We start from the raw sequence: 20,007 nt of genomic DNA, 5'->3' as shown, positions 1-20,007 counted from the left end.
TTTTGCGTGCCGAGATGACGTTTTAAATGATAGCATTTTGGTGCAGATACGTTCTTTTGATCGCCCGTTATTGCATTTTAATGCAATGTCGCGGCGACCAAAAAAACGTAATTCTGGCGTTTCAAATTTTTTTCCCGCTACGCTGTTTAGCGATCAGGTTAATACTTTTTTTTAATTGATAGATCGGGCGATTCTGAGCGCGGCGATACCAAATATGCGTAGATTTGATATTTTTTTTATTGATTTATTTTGATTGGGGCGAAAGGGGGGTGATTTAAACTTTTATGTTTTTTTTATTTTTTTCACATTTTTTTAAACTTTTTTTCTTAACTTTTGCCATGCTTCAATAGCCTCCATGGGAGGCTAGAAGCTGGCACAGCACGATCGGCTCTGCTACATAGCAGCGATCTGCTGATCGCTGCTATGTAGCAGAATTGCACGTGTGCTGTGAGCGCCGACCACAGGGTGGCGCTCACAGCCACCGCTCATCAGTAACCATAGAGGTCTCTGGGACCTCTATGGCTACAATATACAAGCATCGCCGACCCCCGATCATGTGACGGGGGTCGGCGATGACGTCATTTCCGGCCGCCCGGCCGGAAGCGGTAGTTAAATGCCGCTGTCTGCGTTTGACAGCGGCATTTAACTAGTTAATAGGTGCGGGCAGATCGCGATTCTGCCCGCACCTATTGCGGGCACATGTCAGCTGTTCAAAACAGCTGACATGTCCCGGCTTTGATGCGGGCTCACCGCGGAGCCCTGCATCAAAGCAGGGGAGCCGGCATCGGACGGTATAGTGCGTCCGATGCCGGTAAGGGGTTAATTTGGTTTGTACTGCAATTTTTTGAGACATGAAGAGCTGTTTTTTTTTCATTGATACGATTATGGGGTAATAAATATGTTTTAAAAATTTTCCATTGCATTTTTTGGGGGAGGGGTAGTAATAAAAGCAAAGAAAATAAATTCTCTTTTTTTTATTGAAAGAAATTTTTATTTAATTTTAATTATTTACAAAAAGGAGACATTAGTGTAAGTCAGGGATTAGTATTAACCCCTTAGTGACAGCCAATACGCCTTTTAACTGACCTGACATAAGAGAATAGCCTCCCCATACAGGAGACAAACCAGCAGCTGTCTGCTGTACACTATAGCTGACAACTTTCTGCATCAGCCACGATCAGTGTTTGCACCGTCCAAATCTGTTTAACCCCTTAGATGCTGCTGTAAATAGTGACTACATCATTATATATGGTTAACAGAGTGTGGGGGCTTCCTCTTTATCCCAATCGGTGCCCTCAGATCATGATTTTGTTGTCCTGATGTTTGCGGTGGCAATTCATGACCAAATAGCGGCCTTAGAGTCTGTTGGCTGTTGTAACCTGTTCAGAAGTCACCGGAATTTAGGTGGTAAAAATACACATTTTCATTTCTGTCATACCACTTTGCATTAATTCCTGTAAAGCACCTGAAGGGTGAATAAACAGCAGTTTTCAATATGTCTGGGGGTGCTGTTTTTAAAATGGTGTCATGTTACTTCAAACATGGATAAGTCCCTAAAAAAATAAATGTAGTAAATTTCCTTGAAAAAATGATAAATTGCTGCTACATTTTGAAACCTCCTAAAATGCTAAAAAATTAAAATAACATTTTACAAATGATGCTGATGTAAAGCCAACATGTGGGAAATGTTATTTATTAATGTTTTGCTGTGGTAGGACTATCTGGATTAAAGGGATAATCATTCAAATTTAGAAAATTGCTAATTTTTTAAAATTTCTCAAATGTTTGATATTTTTTTATAAATAAAGACAAAACATATTGACCTAAATTTACCATTATCATAAAGTATAATGTGTCACGAAAAAAACGGTCCCAAAATCACTGGGATTTGTTGAAGCGTTGCAGAGATATTACCACATAAAGTGACACTGGTCAGATTTCAAAAATTTGGCTCCGTCACTAAGGGGTTAATGTACTGATCTTGATACCCTTAAGGCCCCTTCACATTAAGCGACGCTGCAGCGATACCGACAACGATCCGGATCGCTGCAGCGTCGCTGTTTGGTCGCTGGAGAGCTGTCACACAGACAGCTCTCCAGCGACCAACGATGCCGGTAACCAGGGTAAACATCGGGTAACTAAGCGCAGGGCCGCGCTTAGTAACCCGATGTTTACCCTGGTTACCATCCTAAAAGTAAAAAAAAACAAACAGTACATACTTACCTACCGCTGTCTGTCCTCCAGCGCTGTGCTCTGCTCTCCTCCTGTACTGGCTGTGAGCGTCGGTCAGCCGGAAAGCAGAGCGGTGACGTCACCGCTCTGCTTTCCGGCCGCTGTGCTCACACAGACAGTACAGGAGGAGAGCAGAGCACAGCGCTGGAGGACAGACGGCTGTAGGTAAGTATGTACTGTTTGTTTTTTTTTACTTTTAGGATGGTAACCAGGGTAAACATCGGGTTACTAAGCGCGGCCCTGCGCTTAGTTACCCGATGTTTACCCTGGTTACCAGTGAAGACATCGCTGGATCGGTGTCACACACGCCGATCCAGCGATGTCCACGGGAGATCCAGCGACGAAATAAAGTTCTGGACTTTATTCAGCGACCAACGATCTCCCAGCAGGGGCCTGATCGTTGGTCGCTGTCACACATAACGATTTTATTAACGATATCGTTGCTACGTCACAAAAAGCAACGATATCGTTAACAATATCGTTATGTGTGAAGGTACCTTTAATGATAGTGAGGAGGGAAAAGCAAAGAAAGGAGAGGGGAAGGGACAAAAAGGAGGGACAAAAGGAAAAGGGTAAACAAAATCTTAAAGAAAAAAAAAAGAAAAAGAAAAGATAGTTGTTATAAAATAACTTTTAACAGCTTTTACCCTATTGGTGAATTAATTTTCTACGTTGATAAATCAGACTTATGTACATGGCCTTATCAAATATTTTTTTTAATTTTTTATTTATTTGTGAATTGAGAAAAGGGGGTGATTTAAACTTGTATTTTTATTTCCTCATGCTTTTTTATGTTTTAGTCCCTACATGTTCAAGTCCTGGATATACAGTATATCACAGCTGCCACCTGCCCTGCCTATACATTCTATACACCCACAACCAACATGTGATGTTCAGATAGGTCTCACGTCGTGAAGGAGTTAACAATAAAGTTTTAGTAAATAAAAGCTGTTTTCTATTATAGGTTTAAGACGATTATACAAATTAGCCAGGACTTATATGTGAAGCAGTAACATACGGTAATAGCTTCTCTCTACAGCGTACCAGACAGGTAATGCTTGGGTCAGTCATTTGTTTTCATGTTTTTACTTAGCCAACTACACAGTGGAACAGGAATATGCCATTTTTTGGCCAATTCTATAATCCTGTACACTAACTCTTTCAACAGGTGTACAGTATTTAGAATAAATGTGGTGTACACAGACTAATAAAGCAACTCAACTATGTCAGTGTGCCAGCCACAGATGCCACTATGTCAGACAGATGCCACTATGTCAGTGTGCCAGCCACAGATGCCACTATGTCAGTGTGCCAGCCACAGATGCCACTATGTCAGTGTGCCAGCCAGATGCCACTATGTCAGTGTGCCAGCCACAGATGCCACTATGTCAGACAGATGCCACTATGTCAGTGTGTCAGCCACAGATACCACTATGTCAGACAGATGCCACTATGTCAGTGTGCCAGCCACAGATGCCACTATGTCAGACAGATGCCACTATGTCAGTGTGCCAGCCACAGATGCCACTATGTCAGACAGATGCCACTGTCAGTGTGCCAGCCACAGATGCCACTATGTCAGACAGATGCCACTATGTCAGTGTGCCAGCCACAGATGCCACTATGTCAGTGGGCCAACCACAGATGCCACTATGTCAGTGTGCCAGCCACAGATGCCACTATGACAGACAGATGCCACTATGTCAGTGTGCCAGCCACAGATGCCACTATGTCAGTGTGCCAGCCACAGATGCCACTATGTCAGTGTGCCAGCCAGATGCCACTATGTCAGTGTGCCAGCCACAGATGCCACTATGTCAGCGTGCCAGCCACAGATGGGGTCATTCCATGGTAGCTTACGTCACAACACAATATAGTAACTAACGTTACAAAGATGAAGGTAAATTACCTTACAATAAGTTTAATCCAATGGATGGGAACATATTGTACCGTAAGTTACCATCAGCTTAGTAACGTTAGTTACTATACTGTGCGGTAACATAAGTTACCGGTATCTATATTTCTTGCAATAAAAACTGTTGCTTTTATCTTGAGCGGTTAAAATAATTTATTTTTAAAGTTGCTGGGACTATGGTGTTTCAATAGCCTAAAAATAGTGCTTCTCCCGTTTGCCAGAACAGAAAATTTGGCAGACTCATGAAGGACAATTGCCTTTCCTTTTTTTGTATCGTAAGTTAACAAGTAATAACTCTGTATTTTGTATTTAATGTTGTTGTTGAAAAATCAAACTGTGTAGAAATCTATTGAGAATAGTTTAATGTACAATATACAATCACTCCTTTTTGTGCCGGCCTTCAAAGAACAGTCTGTAGCCAGTTTTTGGCTTGTGAATGTAACGTAAGTTACCATGGAATGACCCGGATGCCACTGTCAGTGTGTGCCAGCCACAGATGCCACTATTTCAGTGTGCCCAGCCACAGATGTCACTGTCAGTATGCCAGCCACAGATGTCACTATATCAGATGACAGCAACAGATGCCAGTATGGCAGTGTGCCAGCCACAGATGACACTATGTCAGAGTGCCAACCACAGATAACACTATGTCAGTGTGCCAACCACAGATGACACTTTGCTAGAACCAGATAATAGTTGGTGGACTATCCTTTATGTACAGCTAGTTTGGACTACGTGTTTTGTAACGATAACTCAACTGCAATCCCTCAGGTAAGGACCGCAGTACCGATTATATACTGAGGTGGAGGTGAGGTGGGATCCAGTCTCCATGAGTGACTGGGCTGTGGGCGAAGCTTCACCGCACACCACAGCCCACCATTGCACTGCAGGAGAGAGCGCAATGCAGGGCTGTGGCGTGCCTCGAAGCTCCGCCCACAGCCCTGTCACTCAGGGAGACTCGCCTCGGTGATACCGGGTCAGCTTCCAGTTCCAGAAATTGACATGACATCACCTGACATCAGAGGAAGCTGCAGCTTGGGGTCACGTGATGGGGATGAGCAGACAGCGATAGCGCCGCTCACAGGCACATTTGGAAATTTGCCTATTTCCCGACTACGATTTCCGCTTATCCTCAAGATCCTACTGCTGCTCTGTGTACCGACATCTGGCTGTATCCTGACGATGGTAGTTGCAATATCACTACTCCAACTCAGGTCAGTCCATAACACTAAGGCTGTGTGCACACGTTGCTGATTTTGTGTTTTTTCGCATTTTTTAACGATAAAAACGTAAAAAAAAGCATACAATATGCATCCCATCATTTAGAATGAATTCCGCATGTTTTGTGCACATGATGCGTTTTTCTCCGTGAAAAAAACCGCAGCATGTTCATTAATTTTGCGGGTTTTTTTAAAAATGCATTAGGAAATGTCTGGAAAAAAACGCATAAAAAAACGCAGCAAAAACGCGGCAAAAACACGCAAAAAACGCAGGCAGATTTCTTGCAGAAAATTTCAGGCTTTTCTCAGGAATTTTCTGCAAGAAATCCTGAACGTGTGCACATAGCCTTACACTCTAAACTGCACACTGATTGTTTTCATTAACAGAGTATTGCAGCAATTTATGGTGTATATATCATATGTAAACACACTGCTCAATAAAATACCAAATCCTAGATATCACTGAATATTCCAGTTGCAAATCTTTATTCATTACATAGTGTTATATATACACTGTTTAAAAAAATACAGGGGACACCTAAACAACACAATGTAACTCAAGTCAATGACACTTCTTTGAAATCAACCTGTCCTGTTATGAAGCAACACTGATTGTGAATCAATTTCTCCTGCCGTTATGCAAAGTGAACAGACAACAGGAAAAAATGATAGGCAATTAGCAAGACAACCCCTCTAAAGGAGTGGTTTTGCAGGGGGTGACCACAGACCATTTCTCTGTTCTCATACTTTTAGGCTGTTGCTTTTGCATTTTGTCATTGCTCTCACACCTAGTGCACATTAAACTGAAGGTGATACTTGAACCTCCCTTTATAATAATATAAACTGAATTAAGGTGAATTAAACAAACAACTAGATAGGTATATGGATGTGTATGTTTCCTTCACCTTAATTCAGTTTATATTATTATAAAGGGAGGTTCAAGTATCACCTTCAGTTTAAATGTGCTGTTTCTTTTGAATCTATTGATAATATACCAATACGCTGTCAGGTATTATATAAACACCCAATATTCCTATTACATTACAGCAAATAGAGAATTTTAATGCACATTTCGCTAATATTTTAACATTTGTGATTTATTAAAGTATGTATATTTAATATTATCAGAGTATATGTTTGTATCTTTTAATTTTTACTCTTAGTGTACTTACTGAAATTCGTTATTGATATTCTGGATATTGCATATGTGGAACAAGTATGAATGCCTGCAAAGACACTGAACTGCGAATATATAAGGGCACCAATCTGTGCCATGGTAATACCCTGAGAAATTAGCACTGTAAGCCTTTGAAACGCGTCAGTTTTTGGTTACTTCGGCACACGTGGAGATGACATCACTCACCATCTTCATGAAGATCCAGCAGCGCTGCCGGTCGGCGTGCTTATTACAACAAAGGAGGAGAAAAAGATGAGCACGAGCGCCATGATGCTCCCAAAACATAGCTCAACCTTTGTATCTTCAGTTCCAAAATTGTTGAACCGTATCAACAATCTCAAGGTTACAAGTGCATCTCCAGAGATCGAGATGTTCCTTTGTCCACAGTGTGCAACATAATCAACAAGTTTACAAGGCATGTCACTGTAGCTAATCTTCCTGGACGTGGACGGCAGAAAAAAAATTGATGTAGGATTGTTTAGAATCCAGTGTTTCCCAAACTCCAGTCCTCACGGACCCCAAAGGTCATGTTTTCAGAATTTCCATAGTATTGCACAGGTGAGAGAATTCCTGAGGGCTTGATGAAAGTTCCACCACCTGTGCAATACTAAGGAAATCCTGAGAACATGACTCGTGGGGTCCATGAGGACTGGAGTTTGGGAAACACTGGTCTAGATGGTGGATAGGCAACCCAAATCAAGTTCCAAAGAAATTCAAGCTGTCCTGCAGGCTCAGGGTGCATCATTGTCAGAGTGAACTATCCGCCGTTGAATAAAATTAAACGCTATGGCAGGAGACCCAGGAGGATCCTACTACTGACACAGAGACATGAAAAAGATAGACTGCAGTTTGCCAAAATATACAGGAGTCAGACAAAATCCTTCTGGGAAAAAGTCTTGTGAACAGATGAGACCAAGATAGAGCTTATTAGTAAAGCACATCATTCTACGGTTTACCAAAAACAGAATGAGGCCTACAAAGAAAAGAACACAGTACCTACAGTCAAACATGGTGGAGGTTCAAAGATCTTTCTGCGTTGTTTTGCTGTTTCTAGCACTGGGTGCCTTGACTGTGTACACAGTATCATGAAATCTGAAGGTTTCCAAAGGATTTAGGGTCACAATGTAGTGCCCCGTGTCAGAAAGCTGGGTTTGCATCCTAGATCATGGGTCTTCCAGTAAGACAATGAACCCCAAAACACTTCAAGAAGCACCCAGAAATGGATGAAAACAAAGCACTGGAGAGTTCTGAAGTGGACAGAAATGAGTCCGGATGTAAATCCCATTGTATACCTGTGGAGAGATCTTAAAATTGCTGTTGGGAGAAGGCGCCTTTCAATTATGAGAAACCTGGAGCACCAGTGTGCAAAAGAAGAGTGGTCCAAAAAAATCCAGTTGAGAGATGTAAGAACCTTGTTCATGGTTATAGGAAGCGATTGATTGCAGTTACCGTATATACTCGAGTATAAGCCGAGATTTTCAGCCCACTTTTTTGGGCTGAAAGTAACCCTCTTGGCTTATCCTCGAGTCATTGTCAGCGGGAGGGTCGGCAGGGGAGGAGCGGAGCTGTGTAATAATACTCACCTGCTCCTGGCACGGTCCCTGCAAGTCTTTTCCCCAGCGTCGGCAGCTTCTTCCTGTAGTGAGCGGTCACATGGTACCGCACATTACAGGTAATGAATATGGACCCCACTCCCATAGGGGCGGAGCCGCATATTCATTACTGTAATGAGCAGTACCATGTGACTGCTCAACAGACGTGCACCAGGAGCAGGTGAGTATGACGGGGGCAGTGCACGATATTCACCTGCTCCCCGTTCCACCGTCAGCACCGCTGCGTCTTCCGCGTCCTCTGCAGTGACGCTCCGGTCAGAGGGCGCGATAATGCGATTAGTGCGCGCCGCCCTCTGCCTGAACGTCGGTGCAGAGGATGGGAAGACACAGCGGCACCGACGGTGGAACGCGGAGCAGGTGAATATAGCAAGTGCCGGGGACCTGAGAGGTGAGTATGTGATTTTTGGATTTTTTTAATCGCAGCAACAGCATATGGGGCAGATATCTGTATGGAGCATCTTATGTGGCCATATGCAGCATGATATGGGGCAAATATCTGTATGGAGCATCTTATGGGGCCATGTGCAGCATTATATGGGGCAAATGTCTGTATGGAGAATCTTATGGGGCCATGTGCAGCATTATATGGGACAAATATCTGTATGGGGCCATGTGCAGCATTATATGGGGCAAATGTCTGTATGGAGCATCTTATGGGGCCATGTGCAGCATTATATGGGGCAAATATCTGTATGGAGCATCTTATGGGGCCATGTGCAGCATTATATGGGGCAAATATCGGTATGGAGCATCTTATGGGGCCATGTGCAGCATTATATGGGACAAATATCTGTATGGGGTCATGTGCAGCATTATATGGGGCAAATATCTGTATGGAGCATCTTATGGGGCCATGTTCAGCATTATATTGGGCAAATATCTGTATGGAGCATCTTATGGGGCCATGTGCAGCATTATATTGGGCAAATATCTGTATGGAGCATCTTATGGGGACATGTGCAGCATTATATGGGACAAATATCTGTATGGGCCATGTGCAGCATTATATGGGGCAAATATCTGTATGGAGCATCTTATGGGGCCATGTGCAGCATTATATGGGGCAAATATCGGTATGGAGCATCTTATGGGGCCATGTGCAGCATTATATGGGACAAATATCTGTATGGGGACATGTGCAGCATTATATGGGGCAAATATCTGTATATAGCATCTTATGGGGCCATGTGCAGCATTATATCGGGCAAATATCTGTATGGAGCATCTTATGGGGCCATGTGCAGCATTATATGGGGCAAATATCTGTATGGGGCCATGTGCAGCATTAGATGGGGCAAATATCTGTATGGAGCATCTTATGGGGCTATGTGCAGCATTATATGGGGCCATGTGCAGCATTATATGGGGCAAATATCTGTATGGAGCATCTTATGGGGCCATAATCCACATTTGTGGAGCATTATACGGGGCAAATATCTGTATGGAGCATCTTATGGGGCTATGTGCAGCATTATATGGGTCAAATATCTGTATGGAGCATCTTATGGGGTCATAATCAATATTTGTGCAGCATTATATGGGGCATATTTTAATATGGAGCATCTTATGGAGCCCATCATAAACTGTATGGAGCATTATATGGGATGTATTTTCTATGGAGCATCTTATGGGGCCATCATGAACTGTATGGAGCATTATATGGGGCTCCTGATTCAATATGGATATTCAAAAACACTTAACCTACTGATGTCTCAATTTTACTTTTATTGGTATCTATTTTTATTTTTGACATTTACCGGTAGCTGCTGCATTTCCCACCCTAGGCTTATACTCAAGTCATTAAGTTTTCCCAGTTTTTTGTGGCAAAATTAGGGGGTCGGCTTATACTCGAGTATATACGGTATTTATTCCAAAGGGCATGCAACCAAATAATAAGTTGAGGATGCCAACACTATTGTCCCACCCATTTTGAGGGTTTTGCGTGAAATAATGTCCAATTTGCCTTTCTGTTTTTTTTTTTTTGCTGTTCCAATACACACAAAGGAAACAAACATGTCTATAACAAAATACGTGTAATTGCAATAAATTTCTGGGACAAATACCGGGATCCAAGAAGTATTGTTTCTCCTTGCAGAGAGTGACATGTTAAGCTGGGAGAAATACGTAATTTCATGGAACAATTTCACGGGTGCCAACACTTCCGGCCATGACTGTATGTATGCGCAATACCTATAGTGCTATCCAGCTCTCACTTTAATGCACACTTGGCACTAGGAGACCACATATTACAAAATTCATAAAGTCCAAACCAACTGCACATAAACGATAGTCCACCAACTATAATCTGGTACTGGCAATTTGTTCTGTTTTTTTGTTTTATCCTTCGTGTAGTGGTTTGTCTCCCCAGCGTGGTAGTGAGGACACATCTTCAGTTATTCATTTATTGACGATCAGCACACAGAACCATTGTCTCTACCAGCTGCTAATCATATCCCAAAGTACATTAGGCAAAGTGCTAGTGTTATAATAGACTCTATATAATCTATGCCCACATAAATACAGACAGTAGCAACCAAAAGTTTTTTGTTTGTTTTTTTAAAAAGTGTGATTACTTCTCTCTGGTTGTTGCGATGCCATTTTCTTGGGGATTTTAGTAAACTGGAAGCAAATAGTTGTCAGCTATAAGGATGAAAATGGTGTTTGATGTTGTTTTATCCCTTTATATGTTAATTTTCAACATTTGCTGGGCCAAATGTTTTGCATATTTTGTCATGGGTGGTCAAATTTTGAATTTTTTTTTTTTTGCGTCTGTGTTTTTCAGATAAAACATGGCGAAGACAAACTTATCACCAGATGTTAGGAAGCTTATTAATCTGAGAGTGAAGTCAGGCAAAAGCCAAAAAGAGGTAGCTATGGAAATCAACTGCTCTCAGAGTCAAGTGTGACATATAATAAAGAAAGAGAAGGTTATGGAAGAGCTGACAAACCTAGAAGTGTACGACCATGGAAATCTTCCAACATTATTACGGTAATTAAAAGTCAGTATCTGATGTCCATAAAAGTGTTGTACAGATTACGCATGACATGAACGAAGAATATGGGGTCAAAGGGAGTCGCCAAACAGTGGTGTGACAACTAAGAAAAGTAGGGTTGAATGCACGAGTTCCAGGCAAGAAGCCGTTCATCCCTGCAAAGAACCACAAGGTCCGACTTAATGGTCTTAAAGATGAAAGAAAAATGAGATGGCCCCTTTCTCACCTGAACTAAAATTTATTGCGAACTTGTGGGCCCTTCTTAAAACGGGAGATTTACAGTGAAGGAAAGCAGTGAACACCTCTGAACAGTGTTTGGGAGCAGGGTCACCATCAGGGCATTACTGCCCTTAAAGGGAACCTGTCACCCCGTTTTTTGAGATTGAGCTATAAATACTGTTAAATAGGGCCTGCGCTGTGCGTTACTATAGTGTATGTAGTGTACCCTGTCAATCAGGCTGGTCTGGTCAGGTGGGCGTGTTCACAGCGCTCTTTTCTTCCCCAGCTTTCCGTTGGTGGCGTAGTGGTGTGCGCATGTCCAGAGTTCCGACTTCCCTGCGCCCACGTGAAGAGTGCAAACTCGGCTTTGTGAAAATGGCCGCCGCGATCTCTAATGCGCACGCGCGGCATCCCGCGGCCATTTTCCTGAAGCCCCGTGCAGCAGAGCACTCCATCTGCGCACGCGCGGCCCCAGGAAGATGGCCGCCCCCACCGATGCAAGGGATTACAGCGCAGATCGCGCGCTGTGTCTTCACGTGGGCGCAGGGAAGTCGGAACTCTGGACATGCGCACACCACTACGCCACCAACGGAAAGCTGGGGAAGAAAAGAGCGCTGTGAACACGCCCACCTGACCAGACCAGCCTGATTGACAGGCGAAAACGGCGACTTTGGTAATGTATTTCTCAGCATACATGGGGAATCAGGGTACACTACATACACTATAGTAACGCACAGCGCAGGCCCTATTTAACAGTATTTATAGCTCAATCTCAAAAAACGGGGTGACAGGTTCCCTTTAATGGTGTATGGAGCCCAGTGAGCAGAAGCAAAGAGGTGGGGGTCTAGGCCCTAGGGTATAATAATATGAATTGAGATTGGAGGATGGCGGACAGTAAATGATGCTGTATTGAGGGTGGGGGAGATCAAATGATCATGAATTGAGGGGGGGAGAGAAGTTGATAATGAATAAAGGGTGGGGGTGAGCGAGAGAGAACATGATATAATGAACTGGATTGGAGAAGGGCATGTAAATATAATGAATCGGTGGAGCAGGTGGTACATAGTGGGGACGTTGAGGATCCAGGTGTGTGACTGGCATTGAATTGGGGGAAAGAGTACAGGTGCCGATAAATTTGCATGTTTATTTGGTGGGGGAAGTGGCTATTTATGGTTTGTGGGGGCGCATTGGTGAATGACAACTTATATTTAGAATGGTGGATTGCATAATAACTAATTATATATTAATGGTGGGTGCATGTCTGTATTCAGGTGCGCAGTCTAGAATTTGGGGAAAAAGTGGGACATGTGCTCTGGAAGCGGTCCTCTAGATAACTGTTATTTTCTGTAGAGAGAAGTACTGGCTGGAAGAAGTGATGGCGGTCTGCGCTGGAAGAAGAAAAGCGAACATGAAGGATTTCAACTAGAAATGTCCTTGGTGAGCCAGTGAGTTACCTGTACACTGACACTATATACAGAGCTCCTGTGTATAATGGCACTGTTGATCCTTATTACCTGTACACTGACACTATATACAGAGCTCATGTGTATAATCCCACTGGTGATCACTGTATTACCTAAACACTGATACTATATTTAGAGCTCAGGTGTGTAAATTCACAGTGATCACTGTACTACCTATACACTATATAGAGACATCCTGTGTATAATGTCACTGATGAGTCACTGTATTACCTGTACACTATATACAGAACTCATGTATATAATACCACTGGTGACCACTGTATTACCTATACACTGATACTATATACAGATATCATGTGTGTAAATTCACTGGTGATCACTCTATTACCTATACACTATATAGAGAGATCATGTGTATAATGTCACTGGTGAGTCACTGTATTAGGCGACGTTTACATATTCAGTATTTAGTCAGTATTTTACATCAGTATTTGTAAGCCAAAACAAGTAATGGGTGAAAAATGCATAAATAGAACACGTGCTTCTATTATACTTTTCCTAAGATTGTTCCACTCCTGGTTTTGGCTTAGAAATACTGAATGTGTGGACTTTGCCTTACCTGTACACTGTACACTATACACAGAGCTCCTGCGAAAAATATCACTGATGATCCCTGTATTACCTGTACACTGACACTATACGCTATATACTAAGTATAGAGCTCCTGTGTATAATGGCATTTATGGTAATATTAGTATTCTGGTTTTTTTTTATTAATGATCAGTATTGTAATATTTGATCATTATGTCGTGGTAATATGTGGTTTGGCAGTATTTTTTCCTTGTATATGGTATTATTCGATCACTATGTGGTGGTAACATGTGGTCTGGTCATAGTGTGACGGTATTTGTCTCTTGTATGTGGTATTATTTTTAAAAAATGCATGTGATACATTCCCTTAAAGAATAAATAAAAATATACCTAAAAAAGAGTCGTGGATATTTTAAGAAATGTTTAATAGGTTAGAGTAGAGCCTGGCCAAAAGAAACTACCTTGTCGTTGTCTTAAATTTTTTTTTTGCCAAAAACAAAAGCTGATGGCTGTGTATGTGATCTGGTGTCCTGTTAATGTGTGATTGGTGAGGACGAGGTGCAGCAGTGGAGTTTTTCCAAGAGTGGGTGGTGGGACTGGGAAGGTTCAAGGGGTGGAGGTGGAGTCTCAAGGGGCCTGAAAATGTTGTCAATACGGGCCTTGAAATTCCTGGTGGCAGCCATCTGGAAGGCTGTGGGTGGTGCTGCCCAAAAAGTTGATAATCAGCAGATTAGGAAACAGAGAGACTCCATGGATGGAAGGTTTATGACTTATTGAAAAGAAGGGTGGATATATTGGTCACAAATATTTTTTGTGAAATATCAGAAATGTATTTTGTACATTGAGTTGTTCTCATTTTAACAATATCAAAATCCATACAACACAATGATTACAGGGTCAAACGAAGATATATAGCAAGATTTATAATTTATTTATTAAAAATGACCACACATAAGGTCAAACAACAAATCAATTAAGTAAGAACGCTGTGTGAGAGAGATATGCAAGAAATTGGAAAATACATTGTGGAACTTTACAGCTGTCAGGACACACCGGGACACTGGGAAATGATGGAGGCTAGAAAGCTATAACCTCACATATGGGCAGGATATAATTACTCTATATAAACCCTTGCATAGAAAGTACAAGGTTACCACTTATACTGCCCAACTGTGCCTATACTTAATCTCATAGTGACTCACCCCAGCTTATTGCTGATTTTAAGGTGACTGCCTCACATTATAAACATAGCCACGATTACCTGTAGAACGGCGATACCCGGCACACAACTCCCAATGACCCGGTCCATCCACCCTGACGTGCGTTTCGGACCTTCCTTCTTCCAAGGGGGCCTGCTATCCCATCGCGTGTCCTGTCTTTAATACCCGCGCTGCCAAAATACCGGCTGGCCCAGCGTAGCCGGAAAACCGGAAGTTGCGGACCCGACCGGAAGTGACGCGCGCATCTCCCCAGCAACCGCGACGCCGGCCGGCGTCGGCGTCATGTGACGGCAGGTCCTAACAGGCGTCGCGGTTGCTGGATACTCTGATCACACATATGCACATGCATGTCTGTCCACTATTTCATCCTTCTTCTCCGCTAGATTTCTGAAACGAACCTATCCATTACAGTAAATGGCTGCCCACTCTCCACAGTCCCACAGGCTCGCTGCCTCGGGGTAATCCTTGACCCTGATCTCGCCTTCAAACCATATATCCAAGCCCTTTCCACTTCCTGCCGACTTCAACTCAAAAATATTTCACGAATCCGTTCATTCCTCAACCAAGAATCTGCAAAAACCCTAGTCCATGCCCTCATCATCTCTCGCCTTGACTACTGTAACCTCCTGCTCAGTGGCCTCCCCTCGAACACTCTCGCACCCCTCCAATCTATTCTAAACTCTGCTGCCCGACTAATCCACCTGTCCCCCCGCTATTCCCCGGCTTCTCCCCTCTGTCAATCCCTGCACTGGCTCCCCATTACCCAGAGACTCCAGTACAAAACCCTAACCATGACGTACAAAGCCATCCACAACCTGTCTCCTCCATACATCTGTGACCTCGTCTCCCGGTACTTACCTGCACACAACCTCCGATCCTCACAAGATCTCCTTCTCTACTCCCCTCTTATCTCCTCTTCCCACAATCGTATACAAGATTTCTCTCGCGCATCACCCCTACTCTGGAACCCTCTACCACAACATATCAGACTCTCACCTACCATCGAAACCTTCAAAAAGAACCTGGAGACCCGCCTCTTCCGACAAGCCTACAACCTGCAGTAACCACCGATCGACCAAACCACTGCACGACCAGCTCTACCCTCACTCATCCCTTGTAGATTGTGAGCCTTCGCGGGCAGGGTCCTCTCTCCTCCTGTACCAGTTATGACTTGTATTGTTTAAGATTATTGTACTTGTTTTCATTATGTATACCCCTCCTCACATGTAAAGCGCCATGGAATAAATGGCGCTATAACAATAAATAATAATAATGCATTATATGTTCAGTACACATGCATTATATATACACTACACACATATATCTATATTGATCCCACCCGCCATACTTCCTAATTTACTGGACTGTCTATAATGGACACTTAAGTTCACACTTTTTTGCTTTTCTCTATCCGCTTTAATGTTTCCTGTAATTAAACGGCAGTAATCAGCACGGTAATAGACGTTCTTAGCGCCATATCGCATACATATGAAGCGGTGTAATGTAAAGTGCGGACTGTTACAGTGCCGGTCACCCTGAGACCCCAGAATCCTAATTGACTGCTCCGGAGACCATCACTAATAACAAATAGCATAAAATGCCGGCACAGCAGCAGCGGAGTCGCGCAGCAGCGGAGTCGCGCAGCAGCGGAGTCGCGCAGCAGCGGAGTCGCGCAGCAGCGGAGTCGCGCAGCAGCGGAGTCGCGCAGCAGCGGAGTCGCACTGGAATAACTGACATCGCTCCGTCATCTGCATGAATTCCTTTCCCAATAACAGAATTTCTAATGGAAGTGTGAACAGAGACAAATCAGCAGGGTCCACAGCAGACACCCCCGTGCGGTCCCCTCACACCTGGTCACCCCAGCACTTGCCCAGGTTATACCAGGTGTCACAGTCACTAAAACCTTCTTACAAAACTTATTTGTCAACAACCAAAGCAAAGTAACCTGTCTGTCGTGTAAGGTGTGCGCCACATTAGCGCCATCGCCGCAGCCTCCCTGCCCCCCGGGTTCTGTGCAGACACCGTACCTGGCTCGGGCTCCGGGGACGCCTGGTCTACGGGGGGCAACAAGTGCTGTCACCCTCCGCCGCTACTCCAGCCTGCAGCTGCGGAAATGTCAGCTCCCCGCTCCCCGTGACGAAACCCCGCAGTCCCGCCCCGTCAGCGAAGAAAATGTATATATACCGGGCATTTCTGCCCTCCCGCGGCCGGGTCCGTCACATGACCGCCTGCAGCCTGGCACCTAGGGGCACAGAGTGGCAGCGTGGCCTGCCCGGCTGGCAGGGCTGAGTGTGGGGGGCACAGAGGTCCATACATGGGGGATGTGACAGTCCGAGGACTGGAGTGTCTGCTCTGTGCCGTCCTGTGAGCAGCCGGAGGGCAGCAGCGCCACCTAGTGGTTATAGTGTGGGAGTGAGATGCGCGGGATCGCGACAGGCTGCGGACAGCGCGTCATATCGTCCTCATCGTGTGTAGTCGGGTGTTCGGAACTGTATGGCCGCCTGTGAGAATGTACACGGGATACTTTGGATGACCCGCAGAGGTCAGTAGTGAGGAGGGGAGTAACCAGCAGAGGGTGATGCATGAAATCAACCTTCTGTCCTTGCTGCTGTCTCTCTGGGCGGTCATTAGGCTACGTTCACATTAGCGTTTTGCGTGTTTGCGTCGGGCGACGCAGCGGCGACGCATGCGTCATGCGCCCCTATATTTAACATGGGGGACGCATGCGTTTTTGTGTGATGCGTTGTGCGACGCATGCGGTTTTTTTGCCGCAAGCGTCGGGCCAAGAAAACGCAACAAGTTGCATTTTTCTTGCGTCCAAATTTCGGCAAAAAACGACGCATGCGTCGCAAAACGCAGCGTTTTTGCATGCGTTTTGATGCGTTTTCATTTGCGTTGTGCGTTGCGTCGCCGACGCAGCAGCGCACAACGCAAATGTGAACGTAGCCATGACCGCCCAGAGAGACAGCAGCAAGGACAGAAGGTTGATTTCATGCATCACCCTCTGCTGGTTACTCCCCTCCTCACTACTGACCTCTGCGGGTCATCCAAAGTATCCCGTGTACATTCTCACAGGCGGCCATACAGTCATTACACGGAAATCGCTTAGAAAAGTCGCTAACTTCTTACATAACATGGAGATGTGCAAAAAGCATAGCGACTTTTGGGGTTTTCAGGCCAGTGTCACTGAACTCCCAAAATGGGCAAAGCGGGGGCAGGACGGCCTGGGGCAGAAAGGGGACAGGATGGTGACAGGATGGAGGCAGGAAGAGGGCAGGATGGGGACGGGGCAGGATGGTGACAGGATGGAGGCAGGAAGAGGGCAGGATGGGGATGGGACAGGATGGGGCAGAAGGGGACAGGATGGGGCAGAAGGGGGCAGGATGGAGGCAGGAAGAGGGCAGGATGGGGACGGGGCAGGATGGTGACAGGATGGAGGCAGGAAGAGGGCAGGATGGGGATGGGACAGGATGGGGCAGAAGGGGACAGGATGGGGCAGAAGGGGGCAGGATGGAGGCAGGAAGAGGGCAGGATGGGGATGGGGCAAGAAGGGGACAGGATGGAGGCAGGATGGGGACGGGACAGGATGGGGCAGAAGGGGACAGGATGGAGGCAGGAAGAGAGCAGGATGGGGCAGAAGGGGGCAGGATGGAGGAAGAAAGGGGGCAGGAAGAGAGCAGGATGGGGGCAGAAGGGGGCAGCATGGAGGCAGAAAGGGGGCAGGAAGAGAGCAGGATGGGGACAGGACGGGGCAGGATGGAGGCAGCAAGAGAGCAGGATGGGGACGGGACAGGATGGAAGCAGGACGGGGACAGGAATAGGGCAGGATGGGGCAGGACGCCACTGCTGGTCTAAGTGATGGCCAACCAGAAGTCCTAGAGTAAGATTTGTGACTAGACCACTGGCGGACACAGATTAAAAAGGGCCCCTGTGCAAGAACAATATATAGGTCTTTTGCAGCCCAAGAGCTCCTAAAAGTGCAAAATTGCACCTGCTTTGGAGGTTGAAATGGGCCCCCTTGGGCCCCTGTGCGGCTGCACAGGTTGCACCAATGATATGTCCGCCCCTGGACTAGACTCACTTGTCAGACGCTCCTGACTCATTGTGAGGTGTGCGCCTCTTAAAGGGGTATTCCCATCTCTAAGATCCCAATATATAGTAGGAGTAATAATAAAAATATTAGCAAATACTTCCAATTAGAAATGTAGTATAGTTCTCCTGATTTGCTATGTCTCTTTCCTCATGTGCAGGGCATTGCAGTAGCTTAGGTATCCATGGTTACACCCACTAAAAACTAACTCACTACATGAATGGTCATAACCATGGATACCTAAGGTGCTACAATGCCCTGCACTTGTTGTGACATAGCGAATCAGAAGAACTATACTTTATTTGTATATACATAATTGCAAAGGTTGAAAAAAGACCTCTGTCCTTCAAGTTCATCCTTTACGCCCTCACGGTGCCATAATGATTAGCGCGCTGAGTGCACCAGGAAGGGGTTGACGTTCTTATCTATAGACGAATGATGCTGGTGACGATGTTTTCATCATATACAATTAAAGTTGATTTGATATTGCTGATCTGGATTTCTTCTACCTTCTCATCATCATCGTCGGTGGCAGCGACGTTAATTCCGTGCTCCGGACGGATCTGGTAACCGTAGTGAGATGGCTTTTTTTTTTCCTTTTTGTGACTTTTTGAGTTTTATTCCATTCCAAGGACGACTTTGTCAAGTCAAAAGGCTGCAAAACACTGTGAAAAAAGCTACAAAAGCTTTTGGCTGCCGTCACACTATCAGTATTTGGTCAGTATTTTACATCAGTATTTGTAAGCCAAAACCAGGAGTGGGTGATAAATGCGGAAGTGGTGCATATGTTTCTATTATACTTTTCCTCTAATTGTTCCACTCCTGGTTTTGGCTTACAAATACTGATGTAAAATACTGACCAAATACTGATAGTGTGACGGCAGCTTTTCGAAAAGAAAAAACGAAGAGAGAACCCTTCTCTCTCTAAAAAAAAAAAGTGTTTATTGGATTTTTCAGCCTCCAAAAAACTCAGTTTGAACCGAACCTAATAGTACCAGCATTGAAGTGTTTAACCCCTTAGTGACAGAGCCAATTTGGTACTTAATGACCGGGCCAATTTTTGCAATTCTGACCACTGTCACTTTATGAGGTTATAACTCTGGAACGCTTCAACGGATCCCGCTGATTCTGAGATTGTTTTTTCGTCACATATTGTACTTCATGTTAGTGGTAACATTTCTTCGATATTACTTGCGATTATTTATGAAAAAAACGGAAATATGGTGAAAATTTTTAAAATTTTGCAATTTTCAAACTTTGTATTTTTATGCCCTTAAATCAGAGAGATATGTCACGAAAAATAGTTAATAAAT

General features: G+C 44.5%; 1 protein-coding gene across 1 annotated transcript in view; it reads right to left on the bottom strand.

The window, feature by feature from the left end:
• The window catches only part of TEC (tec protein tyrosine kinase), a 182,007-nt gene extending 165,022 nt beyond the window's left edge, over window positions 1-16,985 (bottom strand). Inside the window, exon 1 of the mRNA XM_069744502.1 lies at window positions 16,632-16,985. The gene's annotated coding sequence lies outside the window, so the exon portion shown is untranslated. The remainder of the gene's footprint in view (window positions 1-16,631) is intronic.
• Window positions 16,986-20,007: the final 3,022 nt, after the last annotated feature.

Source organism: Ranitomeya imitator, chromosome 1, assembly GCF_032444005.1.
Source record: "Ranitomeya imitator isolate aRanImi1 chromosome 1, aRanImi1.pri, whole genome shotgun sequence".
NCBI classification, from domain to species: Eukaryota; Metazoa; Chordata; class Amphibia; order Anura; family Dendrobatidae; genus Ranitomeya; species Ranitomeya imitator.
Note: the sequence above shows the minus strand (reverse complement) of the source record. Positions and strands in the feature narration are given on the sequence as shown.